This window comes from Dendrobates tinctorius, unplaced genomic scaffold (genome assembly GCF_039654945.1).
Source record: "Dendrobates tinctorius isolate UK_male_01 unplaced genomic scaffold, ASM3965494v1 ptg000011l, whole genome shotgun sequence".
NCBI classification, from domain to species: domain Eukaryota; kingdom Metazoa; phylum Chordata; class Amphibia; order Anura; family Dendrobatidae; genus Dendrobates; species Dendrobates tinctorius.
The window spans coordinates 77,978,226-77,991,495 of NW_027361679.1; the positions used below are offsets into that span (position 1 = coordinate 77,978,226).

General features: G+C 45.9%; 1 protein-coding gene across 3 annotated transcripts in view; it reads left to right on the top strand.

Annotated features, from left to right (window-relative positions):
• PURG (purine rich element binding protein G) overlaps positions 1–13,270 on the top strand; it is a 363,872-nt gene that overhangs the window by 229 nt on the left and 350,373 nt on the right. The window lies entirely within an intron of this gene.

A 13,270-nucleotide genomic window follows, 5' to 3' on the forward strand; every position in this document is an offset into this window, starting at 1 on the left:
GCAAGGTCAGGGCGCACAGTCCTGGGCTGGTTTATATTGGGGTCTGTCACCTGTGTGCATACAGAGGTGTGCTGGGCATCCGCTACAGTGCGCATACTGGCAAGTTTCCAGGTTCTTACTGCCTTCCCTCTCTAATAAAAGCCATTGATCACTATAGAAATTTCCTCCAAAAATACCAGTACCCAACATGCATCCCTTCCGCCCTGATCCACCAAGAGCCTGTTATAACCTTGGTTGGCGTCATCCATGTCATCGCACTGGACGATCGCTAGCGGATACGGAGCCATACCGTGGGGAAATAATTCTACTGTGTAGGTTCAGCACCGCGGACAGCGCTCATCACATTTACTGCTATAATTAATTTACATAGCACCTTCCTATTCCACATCATCGCTGTCCCCATTGGGGCTCACAATCTAGATTTCCTATCAATATGTCTTTGGAGTGTGTGGGGGGGGGGGAAACTGGAGAACCCAGAGGAAACCCACGCAAACACGGGGAGAGCATACAAACGCCTTGCCTTGGTAGGATTTGAACCAAGGTCTCATAATTGAATATGATGAGTAATATAAACATAGTGTACTAGAGATATTTAAAGGGGTTGTCCAGGACTTTAGGATCGGCCATCATTGTCTGATTGGTGGGCCCCTGCTGATAAGCTGTTTCCGGTGTTGGCTGGAACTGCCCAGTTACAGAGCTGTATGTGCTGGGAATATTTTCATAAGAACTTGGGAAAGTTCTGAAATGTCCTATAAATGTCTGTTCGGTTCCTGATCTAAGGATCTGGGCTTTTAGTTGAGATGAATCTGTGCTGCACTTTATGTACAGGCTCAGTAGTGAATCTGTACTGCACTTTATGTACATGCTCAGTAGTGAATCTGTGCTGCACTTTATGTACATGCTCAGTAGTGAATCTGTGCTGCACTTTATGTACATGCTCAGTAGTGAATCTGTGCTGCACTTTATGTACATGCTCAGTAGTGAATCTGTGCTGCACTTTATGTACATGCTCAGTAGTGAATCTGTGCTGCACTTTATGTACAGGCTCAGTAGTGAATCTGTGCTGCACTTTATGTACATGCTCAGTAGTGAATCTGTACTGCACTTTATGTACATGCTCAGTAGTGAGCTGTGCTGCACTTTATGTACAGGCTCAGTAGTGAATCTGTGCTGCACTTTATGTACAGGCTCAGTAGTGAATCTGTGCTGCACTTTATGTACAGGCTCAGTAGTGAATCTGTGCTGCACTTTATGTACACGCTCAGTAGTGAATCTGTGCTGCACTTTATGTACAGGCTCAGTAGTGAATCTGTGCTGCACTTTATGTACAGGCTCAGTAGTGAATCTGTGCTGCACTTTATGTACAGGCTCAGTAGTGAATCTGTGCTGCACTTTATGTACATGCTCAGTAGTGAATCTGTGCTGCACTTTATGTACACGCTCAGTAGTGAATCTGTGCTGCACTTTATGTACATGCTCAGTAGTGAATCTGTGCTGCACTTTATGTACACGCTCAGTAGTGAATCTGTGCTGCACTTTATGTACACGCTCAGTAGTGAATCTGTGCTGCACTTTATGTACATGCTCAGTAATGACCAGTGCTGCACTTTATGTACAGGCTCAGTAGTGAATCTGTACTGCACTTTATGTACATGCTCAGTAGTGACCAGTGCTGCACTTTATGTACAGGCTCAGTAGTGAATCTGTGCTGCACTTTATGTACATGCTCAGTAGTGAATCTGTGCTGCACTTTATGTACACGCTCAGTAGTGAATCTGTGCTGCACTTTATGTACATGCTCAGTAATGACCAGTGCTGCACTTTATGTACAGGCTCAGTAGTGAATCTGTACTGCACTTTATGTACATGCTCAGTAGTGAATCTGTGCTGCACTTTATGTACAGGCTCAGTAGTGAATCTGTGCTGCACTTTATGTACATGCTCAGTAGTGAATCTGTGCTGCACTTTATGTACACGCTCAGTAGTGAATCTGTGCTGCACTTTATGTACATGCTCAGTAATGACCAGTGCTGCACTTTATGTACAGGCTCAGTAGTGAATCTGTACTGCACTTTATGTACATGCTCAGTAGTGACCAGTGCTGCACTTTATGTACATGCTCAGTAGTGAATCTGTGCTGCACTTTAGGTACATGCTCAGTAGTGAATCTGTGCTGCACTTTATGTACATGCTCAGTAGTGACCAGTGCTGCACTTTATGTACATGCTCAGTAGTGAATCTGTGCTGCACTTTATGTACATGCTCAGTAGTGAATCTGTGCTGCACTTTATGTACACGCTCAGTAGTGAATCTGTGCTGCACTTTATGTACATGCTCAGTAATGACCAGTGCTGCACTTTATGTACAGGCTCAGTAGTGAATCTGTACTGCACTTTATGTACATGCTCAGTAGTGACCAGTGCTGCACTTTATGTACAGGCTCAGTAGTGAATCTGTGCTGCACTTTATGTACAGGCTCAGTAGTGAATCTGTGCTGCACTTTATGTACACGCTCAGTAGTGAATCTGTGCTGCACTTTATGTACATGCTCAGTAATGACCAGTGCTGCACTTTATGTACAGGCTCAGTAGTGAATCTGTACTGCACTTTATGTACATGCTCAGTAGTGACCAGTGCTGCACTTTATGTACATGCTCAGTAGTGAATCTGTGCTGCACTTTAGGTACATGCTCAGTAGTGAATCTGTGCTGCACTTTATGCACATGCTCAGTAGTGAATCTGTGCTGCACTTTATGTACATGCTCAGTAGTGAATCTGTGCTGCACTTTATGTACACGCTCAGTAGTGAATCTGTGCTGCACTTTATGTACATGCTCAGTAATGACCAGTGCTGCACTTTATGTACAGGCTCAGTAGTGAATCTGTACTGCACTTTATGTACATGCTCAGTAGTGACCAGTGCTGCACTTTATGTACATGCTCAGTAGTGAATCTGTGCTGCACTTTAGGTACATGCTCAGTAGTGAATCTGTGCTGCACTTTATGTACATGCTCAGTAGTGACCAGTGCTGCACTTTATGTACATGCTCAGTAGTGAATCTGTGCTGCACTTTATGTACATGCTCAGTAGTGAATCTGTGCTGCACTTTATGTACACGCTCAGTAGTGACCAGTACTGCACTTTAGGTACATGCTCAGTAGTGAATCTATGCTGCACTTTATGTACATGCTCAGTAGTGAATCTATGCTGCACTTTATGTACATGCTCAGTAGTGAATCTGTGCTGCACTATATGTACATCCTCAGATGTGACCAGTGCTGTGGAGTTGGGAGTCGGAGGTTTGGCTTACTGACTCCCCAGCCCTGCTCAGGGGAGCAGTTGGATTAAATTTGCAATTTTAGCTGACAGGTCTTCTTTGTCTTCTTTTACCATATTGGAAAATGGCTAAAAAATGGTCCTCTTGCTCTGCGGGAGGTGGCATATACATGCATTACACTGTAACCCAGTTAATTTCAGTAAGCAATGTGTAATAAATTTTGCTGATTATAGGTAACCACTGGGTTGTCAGCCAAATATACTTGATCAGCTTATTGTGTGCAAACTCTAATATAAATGAAACAAAGTTGTTAAAAGTGGACTACCTCTAATTATAAGCGATTTCATGAATTTCCCCTTCAGTTATATTGCTAATGATTCCCCTTCGGCATTTCTAGAATCCATATAAGTTATGTACTAATGGGTTTCTCTCTTGTAAATAGTCGTATGAATAGTTATTAATAGTGTAATTATTATTTATATAACACCATTGATTCCATGGTGCTGTACATGAGACGGGGTAACATCAAATTACAGATATCACTTACAGTAAACAATCTAACAAAGACAGACTGGTGCAGAGGAGAGAGGACCCTACCCTTTCAGGCTTACATTCTACAGGATGGTGCAGAAGGAGACAGTAGGTCGGGGGTTGCAGTAGCTCCAACAGTGTTGAGTTGGCCGCACGGTCATTACAGGTTGTAAGCTTTTTTGAAGAGATGAGTTTTCAGGTTACGTCTGAAGGATCTAAATGGGGTGGATAACCGGTCGTGTTGGGGCACAGAATTCCAGAGGATGGGGGATATTCGGGAGAAATCTTGGAGACGATTGGGTGAGGAGCAAAGGAGAGAAGGAAGACTGGAGATTACGTGAGGGAAAATACTGTATAATAATAATAATCTTTATTTCTCTAATCCCCTCCACGACAGTACATAGGAGGTTGCCTCCCCATCCTGATTAGGGACAGGAAACAAGAGGTTAAATAGCCCTCCCCTTCCTCTAATCCCCAGTGTCTTCCTGTCCCTAATAGGAATGAAGAGGTTCTATGTGCTCCGTGGATGGGCTGGCGAGATCCCGTTGTTTTCCCTTACCGTGAGCCGGGCAGACAGGGTTGATCGTGCCGCACCTTACTCCCCGTACGCTGCTCCCGCCGCTGGCGGGACCTGCACCATCCTCCGGCGCTTCGGCAGCGCTGGATGGTGAGTGGGGCTGGGGGCCTCCCGTAGCTCCCCAGCCCGGGATTCGCTCCCCCTGCGTGCCGCATGCCCGTCTCTACCGAGCGGAATGCACCAGGAGTGACGCGCATTGCCGGGCCTGAAGGTGCGACGTCACTTCCACCCTGCGTTCCACAGTGGAACGCACCGCCACCTTGGCGGAAAATTTAAAAAAAAAAAAAAAAAAAGTGGTGCCAGGAACTTAGGGGGAGCGATCTCATCCAATTGGATGAGGTAATGGAAACTGGTTCTCGGTTCCTAGTTAAGGACCCTGATGGAAGACGCCATAAGGTAGGACTATTGTCTGCATGATGGATGCTTCTTCCCTGAAAGCGGCTTCTGCAGAGCCCAGCTCAAACCCTGGCCCAGTGAGTACACTCGGAAAAGGGTATGTACCTTTTTGGTTTAGGACCCATCCTTAGGGGCCCCCCTCCTTTTCTCTCTTTCAGGGAGACAAGGATCCTACACCAAAAACGGAAGAAAAACCTACAAGCCGAAAATGCGCCATCTGTAGGAAAAAAAACTCTCCTCCGATTATAAAACGACATTGTGCCAGCAATGCACGGCAAAAATCGTACGGGAGGAACAACCATCCCTGATAGAGGAAGTAAGAGGGATGATGCGACAGGAAATCCAGTCATCCCTGACTACCTTCTCCCAGTCATTCGGGGGGGCCCTCAACCTCAAGGAAGAGGAAATATGCCCCTGAGGACATCTCGGTTTCAGTGGACGGGAGGGAAGCGGGTGAATTAACCCCAGCCCAGTCAGAGGATGATAAGAAATGGTTCTTTTCCTCAGATGATATGGAGGAACAACTCTCAGCAGTCAGGAACACAATGGGAGTAGAAGATAGACCACCCCGCTCAGTGCAGGATGACCTATTTGGCGACCTGAAATCAAGGAAGAAAATGGTTTTCCCTATCCATGTTAATATCCAGAGTCTAATCCTGGAAGAATGGGAACTCCCGGAAAAGAAACTAAGTATCCCGGGCGAAAAGAGGGATCGATTTCCCCTGGACGAAGAAGCCGCGAAACCTTGGACTGAGATTCCAAAAGTAGATATCCAGGTAGCCAAAGTAGCTAAAAAGACTACGCTACCCTTCGAGGACTCCTCGCAGCTTAAAGACCCGCTGGACCGGAAGATGGATAGCCTACTGAGGAAGTCCTGGGAAGCCTCAGCACCTTCCTTAGAAACAAATGTGGCATCGGCCTGTGTAACCAGGACCCTATACCTCTGGCTTCAGCAGCTAGGAGACCATATAAAAAGAGGAACTCCGAGGGAAGATCTCCTAGCTTCTCTACCACTTCTACAGAAGACAGCCGACTTTTTGGCAGACTCCTCGGCAGAGTCAGTCCATATTGCAACAAGAACGTCCGTGCTTTTCAACACCACCCGAAGGGCCCTATGGCTAAAAATGTGGAGTGGAGATTTCCTATCAAAATCGAAATTATGCTCTTTTCCATTCAAGGGAGAATATGTATTAGGCCCGGCATTGGACGAATTATTAGAGAAGGTGACCGACAAGAAGAAAAACCTTCCCGAGCCGAAACCACCCAAGAAAAAAACGTGTTATCCACCCCAGGCTCAATCCCCGCAATACAGGGGTAAAGGGAAAACTGGAAGATGGAGCTACCCAAAAGGCGGAAGAGGCAGGAATATTTTTCACGACTCTCGGTCAGACAGAGATAAAAAAATGACACCAAGCAGGTAGGGGGCAGAATCGCTGACTACTTCCCGAGCTGGCAGGAGATAACAACGAATCAAAGAATCCTGGACTTAGTCAGATGGGGAGAAAAAATAGAATTCTCCTCCAGCCCCCTGCAAAACTTGGAAGTAACACATCTTCCTTCAGCAAGACTTCAAAAAGCTCTACACTCCGAACTCCAGCGGTAATCTCTCCAGTCCCAGAACTGGAACAGAGTCAGGGCCACTACTCCCGGCTGTTCTTAGTAAAAAAGCCAAGTGGGAAATACATCATCAACCTGAAGAAGCTAAACCAACATGTCCAGTACCAACGCTTCAAGATGGAATCGATAAAGACCACGATACCACTAATTGGACGAGACTTTACCATGGCCACCAAAGATCTCCAAGAGGCCTATTACCACGTTCCCATCCATCCATCCCATTGGCAATATCTAAGGTTCGCAGTCACTCTAGACACAGAAGTACACCACTTCCAGTTCAGAGTTCTACCTGTTATGAACGAGTCACAGTAGGAGGCAAAAACAGAAATGCTAGCTAAGTCCAGAAAACCAGAGAAGTTGGCAGCTATCGGATTGCAGACCCCTGAACCTATCAACAACTAGCAGTAGCCGTGGGGGGTTCCTACGGTGCCCTAGACCCCTCGATCACAGCTGGAGAACTACATAGCCTAAAGACAGAAAGGGAAATCTAAACTGCCCAAGAGCAGACCCCAAAGCAATAGGCAGCCCCCAACATATAATGATGGTGAAGCAAGAAGATAGACTGAGCAAATGATGGGGCCCAAGCTAACTAGATAGGACAGGATAGAAAAGCTCCTGTCTGCAATCCGCCAAAAACCCTATCAAAACAAGAGCCAACAGACTGACAGGGAATAAGGCCCTGAAGACGCTAGGCTTCAAAAAGACTATGTCAGTACTCAGGTATTTTCTGAAGACAGAGCAAAAAGAGACAAAGGAATTCAGCTCACCCCAGCAGGGAATGGCAGAATCCAGAAAAGCAAGGCAAAATAAAACCAAAACACAAATGCAAAAAGCAAGGCAGAAAACTTAGCTTTTGAGGAGCAGGAATCAGACTGGTCTCCTAGAATCCCTCAGAGAAATCACCAGCGAGGCAGAAGGGCGTCGGCTGCCTTATATCCAGTCAGCAATTCCTGTCACCCAGTCATCCTCTACCAGCTCAGGTGTTTGGTAATCGGCCTCACTACCTTCCTTCACCAAAAGAGGGAGTTCATCAGACCTCAATGGTGAAGGGGAAAATGAACTCATAACATCTACTCTTCGGAATATCTTCTGCACCCCGAACATTTACAAAGATAATGGCAGAAGTGGTAGCATTCCTCAGAGGGAGGGATATATGTGTCGTCCCTTACTTAGATGACCTCCTGGTCTTGGGTCCCTCCAACACCATTCTAAGGCAACACCTACAAACAGTCCTGCAGACCCTGGCGTCCCTGGGCTGGATGGTAAACATGGAAAAATCAGACCTGAATCCCTCAACCAGGAAGGTCTTTCTAGGGATCCTCCTGGATTCCCACAACCAAATATCCTTTCTTCCGTCCACCAAGCAGGTAGGCGTGAAATCAAAAGTCAGAAAACATTGACCAAAAGGTTTGCCATGTCAACGTTGGAGTCAATGGCTTCTTGCATCTAAGCGGTCCCCTGGGCCCAGGCCCACTCAAGGATGCTCCAGAGATATATCCTATCCTGCTGGAACAAAGACCCGGAGACCCACAATACGAGAATCTCCCTACCCCAGCACGTAAAGCTGTCTCTCAACTGGTGGATCAACCAGGGAAACCTAGCAAAAGGGACACCCTGGATACAATATCCCATGACGTCGATCACAACAGACGCCAGCAAACGTGGCTGGGGAGCAGTATCGCCTCAGGGAGTCTTCCAGGAAATCTGGCCCAGAGACATGGAAAAACAATCTTCCAACTACAGAGAACTGAGAGCAGTAGAAGAAGCCCTAAAGGCAGCAGAAACATCAGTCCAGGGAACCCATGTCCGGATTTACTCCGACAATATGACTACCGTGGCCCATCTACATCAGGGTAGCACAAAATACGGAAGTCTGCAAAACGTTTCAGCACGGATATTCGGCTGGGCAGAACACAATCTCCAGTCCCTTTCAGCTCTCCACCAAAAAGGATCCGACAACATCGAGGCAGACTTCCTAAGCAGGACTGACTTAGATCCAGGGGGATGGAGCCTCAACGTCAGAGTATTCCATACCTTAACCCAAAAATGGGGTCTCCCGGAGGTAGACCTATTTGCGAACCGGGAAAATGCCAAAACAAAGCATTACTTTTCCATAGGTCCAAACGAGAAACACTCAAGGGTGGACGCCTTCGCTCACCCATGGAACTTCGGACTGGCATACTCCTTTCCACCAATTCCCCTAATACCGAAAACTCTACAAAAGGTCATAACAGACGGGGTCAACACTAACCTGATCGCCCCTCTCTGACCGAAAAGGAGCTGGTTCAGAGCCCTAAAACTGATGAACTCAGAGGGCCCCCTGATCCTGCCCGTGGATCGCGACCTTCTACATCAAGGTCCCATCCTTCACCCGGCTCCCCACAGCTTAAGCTTGGCAGCCTGGTTTCTGAAACCACAATCCTGAAAGCCAGAGGCCTCTCAGATGCAGTGATATGTACCTTACAAAAAAGTAGGAAACCAATCACAAATGCCATATATTCCAAAATATGGAAGACTTTTTCAGCATGGTACGGATCCACTCTCATAGATCCCTTCCACCCCAACTTGACAACGATCCTAGACTTCCTACAAGACGGCTTATCCAAGGGTCTGAAATCAGGCACCTTGAGAGTCCAAGTATCAGCCCTAAGTTCTTTCTTCGATCAAAACCTAGCAGAGCATCGATGGATCAAGAGGTTTATGTCGGCAGCTTCCAGAATCCATCCAAATAAATCCAACATGGTCCCAGCATGGGACCTGAATATAGTACTAAAGGGTCTAACAAACCCTCCATTTGAACCTATTGACCAGGCCCAGATAGATAAACTATCCTGGAAAACAGCACTACTCGTAGCCCTTACAGCAGCAAGAAGAGTGGGTGAAATTCAGGCTCTGTGCCAAAAGTGTCTTCGGATTTCCACAGATCCCAGGAAATGATACTGCCCTCCTTCTGTGACAACCCGAGGGATGAGAGGGGAATGGGATTCCATTCACTGGACGTCCGGCGAGCAGTCCTGATCTATTTGGAAGAGACAAAACTCTGGATGAAAGATCAGAATCTTTGTTCAATTTGGCACACCGAACAAGGGAAAGAAAGCAGCCAAAAGCTCCCTAGCTAACTGGATCAAAAAAGCAATCACGGCTGCTTATAAAAACCAGGATCTACCTCCTCCGGTATCCCTGAAAACCCACTCCACTAGAGCTGTCTCCGTCTCCTGGGCAGGAAAAGCTAATGCATCCATTGAGCAGATCTGCAAGGCTGCGACCTGGTCTTCAGTCCATACCTTCACTAGGCATTATAGATTAGATCTAATGTCAGTACGAGATCTAGCCTTTGGCAGGAAAGTCCTGCAAGCCTTGGTCCCTCCCTAAACCCTTACTCTTCGGTATACCTCCTGTGTGCTGTCGTGGAGGGGATTAGAGAAAATAGAACTACACTTACCGGTAGTTGGGTTTCTAAGACCCTCCACGACAACACGGGTAATTTCCCCCCCTAACAAAATTTTGTTCATGTGACTTATGTGAATAAATAATATTTCAAGCATTCACTCTATGTGGTCCTTGGAAAACACTGGGGATTAGAGGAAGGGGAGAGCTATTTAACCTCTTGTTTCCTGTCCCTAATCAGGATGGGGAGGCAACCTCCTGTGTGCTGTCGTGGAGGAGAAGGAGGAGTGTAGCGAGTAGAGAGATTAGTCGGGCAGCAGAGTTAAGGAGGGACAGGAGGAGTGCGAGAGTGTTAGAAGATAGGCCACAGAGGAGGATGTTGCAGTAGTCGAGGAGGGAGATGATTAGGGCATGCACAAGCATTTTGAGGTGACGGGAAGTGGCGAGAGCTTGGATGTGCGGTTTGAAGGACAGGACAGAGTCAAGGGTCACTCCGAGGCAGCGGATTTCCGGGACAGGGTAAAGTGTGATTTCATTTATTGTGAATAGGTAAAGGTAGGGAAGATATGCGCGATGGAGGAAAGGTAATTAGTTCAGATTTGTCCACATTGAGCTTGAGGAAGCGAGAGGAGAAGGAGGATATGGCTGATGTACCTCTCTGGCCCAGAATCCCAGAATGTCTATCTGAGTGTCATCAGCATATGGATGGTACTGGAAGCCATAGGACTTTGAGTTGTCCCAGGCCAAGGGTATAGATTGAGAAGGGATCATAGGACAGAGCCTTGAGGGACACCAACAGTTAGAGGGCAAGATGAGGAGGTAGTGTGGGAAATGCTAAATGTGCAGTTGGTAAGGTATGAGGAGATCCACTATAGGGCAAGAAATTGAAGAACAGCATCTCATCCGTGTGATAGATATGTAAACGTTTATTGCGCCATGACAAATTACGACGTTTCGACCATCACATGGTCTCTTTCAAGCATAACATACAACAAGATATGGCGGTCTTAAATTGGCCAATCAATGACAGGTATCCGCCCACTTTGAATGAATAGCATAAAAAATACACAGAAAACATACAAAATACATTATACATACGTAATAATGCAGTGCAAATACAATCATAAAATATTTTACAGGAATTATACAGCCTTACTGGCACATGGTGATGGTAAACAGAAATAAGGCTGCCAATGGGATATTTGCATCCCTATATCACCTAGCAACTCCCCACCAATAGAGTACAAACATACATAGGGTGTCAACACCCGAGCAACACAACCAATGGTTAAGTCCCTTTAACAGGCACCAAATACCAATAGCCTATTGAATTTACCCACACAAACCTGTGCGCTATGTGTCCGTTCACTGGCGTTCCATAACGACCCCTTAGAATCATCAAACGGCGTCAGCTTGCTGTCGCACAGGAGATGTCACACAATCTCGCGATATCGTATCAAGGGATCGCTCATGCGCATTGGCGCTCCATGCAGTCAAACCGTCTACAATCGGAGGCGCCCATAATCCTCTGCACGCGGTCACGTGACACGTCACCTGATCGTACTTTCACCAACCACTACTCAGAGCGGTCACCTGACCGAGTCACATGACCGCAGTCCCCGGATCCGTAATATATGTATCCACATATCAAAAGAAATTTTTATCTAACGGGTCCATAACGATTCATCAGAGGGGTGATCAGCGTACTCCATGGATAACTGGTAAGAAAACCAATATAGACATAACTAAAAATAATATGCAGAAAGGCGCTCACAAGATCAGTCACATGACTATAATCATAATAGCATCATAGTTGTAAAGACCAAGGACTAATACCCCCACAATTATATAAATAGTAAATCAAACCCCCCGTTATCACCCCCTTAGTTAGGGAAAAATAATAAATTAAAAGAAAATGTATTTATTTCCATTTTCCAGTTAGGATTAGGGCCAGGGTTAGGGCTAGGTGTGTGTTGGAGTTAGAATTGGGGGTTTCCACTGTTTGGGCACATCAGGTGCTCTCCAAATGCAACATGGCGTCTGATCTCAATTCCAGCCAATTCTGAGTTGAAAAAGTCAAATGGTGGTCCTTCCCCTCCAAGCTCTGCCATGCGCCCAAACAGTGTTTTACCCCCACATATGGGGTATCAGCCTACTCAGGACAAATTGCAAAACAACTTTTGGGGTCCAATTTCTCCTGTTACCCTTAGGAAAATAAAAAAATTGGGGGCAAAAATATCAAAAATGATTTTTTTTATTTTCACGCCTGGGCGTTATAAACTTCTGTGAAGCACTGGGGGGTTCAAAGTGCTCACCACACATCTAGATAAGTTCCTTAGGGGGTATAGTTTCCAAAATGGTGTCATTTGTGGGGGGTTTCCACTGTTTAGGTACAGCAGGGGCTCTCCAAAGGCAACATGACACCCGCAGACCATTCCTTCAAAGTCTGCATTCTAAAACGTCACTACTTCCCTTCTGAGCCCCCGACGTGTGCCCATACAGTAGTTTTCTCCCACATATGGGGTGTCAGCGTACTCAGGACAAATTGGACAACAACTTTTGGGGTCCAATTTCTCCTGTTACTCTTGGGAAAATAAAAAAATGGGGACTAAAAGATCATGATTGTGGAAAAAATATGATTTTTTTTATTTTCACGCCCGGGCGTTATAAACTTCTGTGAAGCACTGGGGGGGTTCAAAGTGCTCACCACACATCTAGATAAGTTCCTTGGGGGGTCTAGTTTCCAAAATGGTGTCATTTGTGGGCGATTTCCACTGTTTTGGTACATCAGGGGTTTTCCAATCGCGACATGGTGTCCGATCTCAATTCCAGCCAAAAACGTCAAATGGCGCTGCTTCCCTTCCAAGCTCTGCCATGCGCCCAAATAGTGGTTTACCCCCACATGTGGGGTATCAGCATACTCAGAACAAATTGCACAATAACTTTTAGGGTCCTGTTACCCTTGGGAAAATAAAAATTGGGGGTGAAAAAATCATTTTTGTGGAAAAAATGATTTTTTAATTGTACCGCTGTACGTTATAAACTTCTGTGAAGCCCTTGTGGGTTCAAAGTTCTCACCACATATCTAGATAAGTTCCTTGGGGGGTCTAGTTTCCAAAATGGGGTCACTTGTGGGGGTTTCCACTGTTTAGGTACATCAAGGGCTCTCCAAACGTGACATGGCGTCCGATCTGAATTCCAGCCAATTTTCCATTGAAAAAGTCAAACGGCGCTCCTTCCCTTCTGAGCTCAGCCATGCGCCGAAACAGTGGTTTCCCCCACCCCACATATCTGGTATCAGCGTACTCAGGACAAATTGCACAATACATTTTGCAGTCCAATTTCTCCTGTTACCCTTGGTAAAATAAAAAAAATTGAACCTGAAGTATTTTTTTTGTGAAAAAAAGTTAAATGTTCATTTTTTTTTTTAAATATTCAAAAAATTCCTGTAACGCACCTAAAGGGTTAATAAACTTCTTGATTG